This window comes from Otolemur garnettii, unplaced genomic scaffold (assembly GCF_000181295.1).
Source record: "Otolemur garnettii isolate 467f Iridium unplaced genomic scaffold, OtoGar3 scaffold00293, whole genome shotgun sequence".
In the NCBI taxonomy this organism is placed as follows: Eukaryota; Metazoa; Chordata; class Mammalia; order Primates; family Galagidae; genus Otolemur; species Otolemur garnettii.
The window spans coordinates 412,926-418,218 of record NW_003852688.1 but is presented as its reverse complement, the minus strand read 5'-3'; the positions used below and the strand labels follow the sequence as shown (position 1 = coordinate 418,218).

Sequence of the window (5,293 nt, the reverse complement as noted above, 5' to 3'; positions counted from 1 at the left end):
AAATAAATAAATAAAAGTAGAAATAGATTTTGGGTCTTGGTTTTATGCTCATTTGTCTTTATTTGAGCATCCTTGTTCACCTTCCTGTGAATGTTACAGCTGCTTACCACTGCAGGTTCCCACTGATTGTGGGTAGGGAAGGAATGTGCACTGAGATGAAGTGTACCAGTCACCATTCTTCATTGTGACTTCCCCCTCTTCTGCCTGAGTGGGTTCCTTTTTTTTTTTTTCATTTTTTCTTCTTTTTTGAGACAAAGTCTCACTCTGTCACCCTGGGTAGAGTGCCATGACTTCATAGCTCACACCCACCTCAAACTCTTGGCCTTGAGGGACCCTCTTGCTTCAGCCTCCCAAGTATCTGGGACTACAGGTGCCCAGTTTTTTTTCTATTTTTACAAGAGGTGGGTCTTACTCTTGCTCGGGCTGGTCTTAAACTCCTGAGCTCAGGCAATCCATCTGCCTTGGCCTCTCAGAGTGCTAGGGAAACAGGCATGAGCCACCATACTTGGCCTGCCTGAGTTATCAGTAACCACAGAGATCTCTGTCCTGTCTCTGATCCAAGTGTTCATACTCATTGTTCCTAGTTGGAGAGCGTTGCCACTGTTTCCATCTGGGAGTAGGTAACGGTACCTCTCTTCTCCAATGCTTGAATAAGAAAGGTGGTGGAGTTGATGTGCTCTGTAACTGGTGTGCTACTCTCTAATCAGTCATGCTGTCAATTTTGTACATCGTTCCATTTCTTCCAGTTATCTTCCACCTCTGGGCTTACCCTGAGAGCTACTCTCACCACCTTCCCCAGCCCTCTACTCTTAGTGCGTAGGACTGGGTTTCCTCCTTTAGTCTGATTCTATCCATTCATCGTCTTTCAGTGATTCCTCAGAGGTTAAGTCCACTAAGGGCGTGTCTTGCTTTCTTTTGATTACGGATTTTTAAAAAATGGTTTTTGTGTCATTTGAGAGATTTGGGGGAAGGCGAGCTTGCTCACAGTGTGCTTGGCCTACCATCTTGATTTAGTCCATGACTGTGTTATATTTATAGTGAAATAAACTTGGTAATAAGGAGAACACACTTAAAAACCTAGCAAAAAGTAAAATATTGATGAAACCATTAAGGGCATTACAGTTTTTGTTTTGAAGGGTAGAAGCAATCACTAATAAAGATTGGTAGTTTGCATATATAGAAATTAAAATTTCAGTGAACAAAAGTTCAGACCAGGAATATATTTAAATGAAATTGGAAAGGCATATATTTCTTTGGAAATAAAAAAATTCATTTGGGGCCAGGCGCAGTGGCTCATGCCTGTAATCCTAGCATCCTGGGAGACCAAGGTGGGTGGATTGCTTGAGCTCATGAGTTCGAGATCAGCCTGAGCAAAAGCAAGACCCTGTCTCTAGTAAAAATAGAAAAACTGAGGCAAGAGGATCACTTGAGCCCAGGAGTTGGAGGTTGCTGTGAACTAAGATGCCACGGCAGTCTACCCAGGGAACAGCTTGAGACTTTGCCTCAAAAAAAAAAAAAAAAAGTCATTTTTATTGGTGTTAACACAAAAATGAAACAAAAAGAATCCTCTTTTTTTCCCCTGCTCTTTGGGTAAAGGAATGAAATGAAGGTTCTGAGGCCAGTACCTACCTTGTTGGAATAACGTGTATAGAGTCAGCATCAGCCTGTGCCTACAGAGCTCTGTTGGTGGCTAAGAGAGAAACAGGCCAAAGACAGAGCTTGACTGAAGCTCTGAGAAAACTTAAAAAAGGATTTCTGATTACAGCTTTTATTTAGTAATTTTAAAATGGTCTTTCGGCATTATTCTAAAGTAGCGTTATGTTTTTCCATTATAAAATAATATGTCATAGAATTTTTGCATAATAACCCCAGCTCCAGTTGTAACCACTGCTGACACTGGTATGTTTCTTTCTAGTTTTTTTTTTTTTTTTTTTGAGAGTGAGTCTCAAGCTATCGCCTTGGCTAGAGTGCTGTGGTGTCACAGCTCACAGTAACCTCAAACTCTTGAGTTTAAGCGATTCTCTTGCCTCAGCCTCCCAAGTAGCTGGGACTATAGGCACCTGCCACAATGCTCAGCTGTTTTTTCATTTTTGTTGTTTGGCAGGCCTGGGATGGATTCGAACCCACCACCTCCAGTGTATGTGGCTGGCACTCTAACCACTTGAGCTATAGGCGCTGAGCCTTCTTTCTGGTTTTTTAAGATAGTCTTTTTTCCAGTCCAAAAGTAATGCTTACTCAGTGAGTTTGGAATATAAATATCAGCATAAAGGAGAAAATACAAAAATCACTCATAATGACCATCCAAAGATAACCATAATTAAAATATGATGTATATGCGTCCTTTATTTTTCATGAATATATATACTTTTTTCTTTACTAAAAGGGTATCATAATTTAATACTATTTTGTATCTTGCACTTTTCATTTGCATATATTGTATTTTATCATGTTAATAGTTTTTAATATTTTTTTAGTGGTGTGTAGAATATGAACGTATTTAATTATGTTTAATTTGCGTACTTAGCCATCTCCTTGTCCTTGGACAGTGAAAGTGTTTCTGATTTTTTACCCTTGTAAATAATACCATAGTTAATATCTTTGTCCATACATCTTTCCATACATCTATGATTGTTTCTTTAGGAATAGATTCCTAGAAGTGGATTAGCTGGGTCAAAGGGTATGTACATTTTAACGCTTTTGATACATAAAAATGTCAAATTTTAAGCTACTCGCTTGTTATATTCTGTCTTGTATTGCTATCTAATTGTTTTATGTGTCTGTCTTGTCTCCCTAATTAGCTTCTTGAGGGTATGGGAAGTTTCTTATACATCTTATATACCCTTTGACAGTGTGGCTTACAGTGTTGAGCTTGGTTGATACTCTGTTGATTTAGAGTAGCATTTCTTTAGACTTTTGAATTTCATAAACCTATATACATATATATGCACACATATATATGCATATATATTTAGGATAGATGTAGCTACAAATTTTCTGTTTCTTCAAGAAAAGATAAAGGATACCATTTCCTCATCACTGTCATTTCATAAATTTAAAAAAATACTTAAAAACGAAAAGGTTCTAATCTCTGAAAAAAGGACAGGCCTTTAAATGGAACATTTTAGCTTTTTGAAAAACTCAATTGCCTTGTCCATATTTTTCTCATTTTGTGTTTGGTGAAGCTTCACCTTAGCCTAGCAGTAGACTGCAGACCAACACTTGGGAACCTCTGAGTTAAGAGACCTAGAGTGTTGAAAGATAAACCATTTTGCAAAACAAATAATTCTTCCCCTAACCCAAGAGTCTGTCTTTTCTATAATTCTAAGTAAATTTGAAGGTAATACCATTTCATTACACAGAATTTGTATGTCTCTATGTACAGGTTCTGTAGTAAGCAAACCAGACCTTGCCAATGAATATCTGAATATATTTTCAACCGCCAAAAATAAAAACCATTGTCTTTCTAGGGAATTTGAGACAGGGTAAGTGTGTTACACTGGAATGATGGCAGATTTTACAGTCAGAGACCTGGACTTGAGTCCTGGCTCTGGCGTAAAGTCACTTAATTTTCCTTTAGCTTCTTTACGTAGAAAATTATGATGATAACCATCTTCCTTAAAGTGTTTTTAAGCCCCTGTTACAGCAATTACTTCAGTGTGATGTAATTATTTGTTTACACATCTGCCTTCCTCATAAGACCATAGGCTCTTAAGAGTAGTAGTCATATCCTTCTTTTGCAACCCTAGGCTGCCCAGGGCTCCAGACATACCAGATGTCTAATAAAATGACTTGTTGAATCAGAATAAGATTGTTGTAAGAGTTATACAGGTGATATATGTGGAAGCTCTTTGTAAACTTTAAGCATTATACAGATATTAGTTGTTCTTATTATCAATAAGAGCTATCTTTGGAAGCTATCAAAACTTTGGGGAAAAGAGAAAATTATTCCATTTAACAGTTCCATAAATGCATTATACTTTTCTTCTGTTTATAAGAAAACAATTTTAATTGGGGTTAATTTAACATGGAAGCTAATTTGCTTCTTGGGAAGGCTAATGAACTCCTCCCCTCCCTTCCTCCATGGAAGTGCTAAGATAGTGTTTGTTTTATTTGGTTGCTATCATAAAATTTAATTATAGTAAGATCATCTTGTTTTATATGTAAAGAATGCTGCTCATTGCTTTTCTTCTTAACTATATAATTAATGAAAGGATACCAAACCTTGAAGAGAACAGGAGCCTGTGTTATGCCCAGATAGTTTTGTTCAGATCTCCTTTTTTGACATTAACTGACTTTAAAACGTCGTTGTTTTCTAATCTGTTTGTAAAGCTCCTGGTAATTTTGCCTACGAGATGGCACTGGTGATTATTGAGTGCACATACTATTGAACCACTCTTATGAAAAAAAGGTGCACATAATTGTTTGTATTTATTTGGGGGTAGGAATTAAAACCTTCATCACTGCTTATGTATTAATTTAATTTTGACTTCCATAACAGGGGTAAATGCTTCTATACATCACACTTTCTTTCTGTATTCAAGTACTGTTTTGTTTCCTGTTTTTCTGTCTTTATAGCTACAGTAACTATGTATTATTTGCCATGTGTTGTATGTGTCTGACTTATTGCTGATGATTGTGGTAACAGGTAAGAAGAAAATACGATGGGACCCAGTTAGGAGGCGCTTCATTCAGTCCTGTCCCATCATAAGGATCCCTAACAGGTTTTTGAGAGGTGGGTGATAACTAGCAAGAGATCTGTGCTTCGTATGGGTTAAAGGGAACTTTGAATGAATTTTCTAAACTCAAACTCTGGTTTTTAAAAATTGTTTAGGCAGCTAATGAAATAGTTGGAGTAAGAAAAGTCATTTTAAACCTGTGTTTTGTGTAGGCTACTATTGGGATTGTAAGAATACGTTGTGGGGAGTTAGAATCACTTAATGTGTATTAGATGGTAGAAATAAATAGGTGATTACCTCACTGATATCAGTGGGGTTCTTCTGTAATCATATTAGAAAAAACTGGAGTGGATAATTTATAAAATATAGGTATGGGAAAGAATTTTCTGAATATAATTCTAAGGAAAAAATAAAAAATTTATGTGATGATAAAAAATAAAAAAAAATCTCATGTCAAATATTATAAATAAAAAGATAACAAGGGAGAAATATTTGTAACAAATGGGCAGTATTATAAATATATAAAAGTTCTTATAAATCAATAGGTTAAAAGCAGATGTCCACTAGAAAAATAGGTAAAGGGATATGAATAATCAGTTTGTAAAAAAGATTGCTAA

General features: G+C 36.2%; 1 protein-coding gene across 1 annotated transcript in view; it reads left to right on the top strand.

Annotated features, from left to right (window-relative positions):
* KLHDC10 (kelch domain containing 10) overlaps positions 1-5,293 on the top strand; it is a 68,496-nt gene that overhangs the window by 23,843 nt on the left and 39,360 nt on the right. Inside the window, exon 2 of the mRNA XM_003803323.3 lies at positions 4,646-4,732. The gene's annotated coding sequence lies outside the window, so the exon portion shown is untranslated. The remainder of the gene's footprint in view (positions 1-4,645; positions 4,733-5,293) is intronic.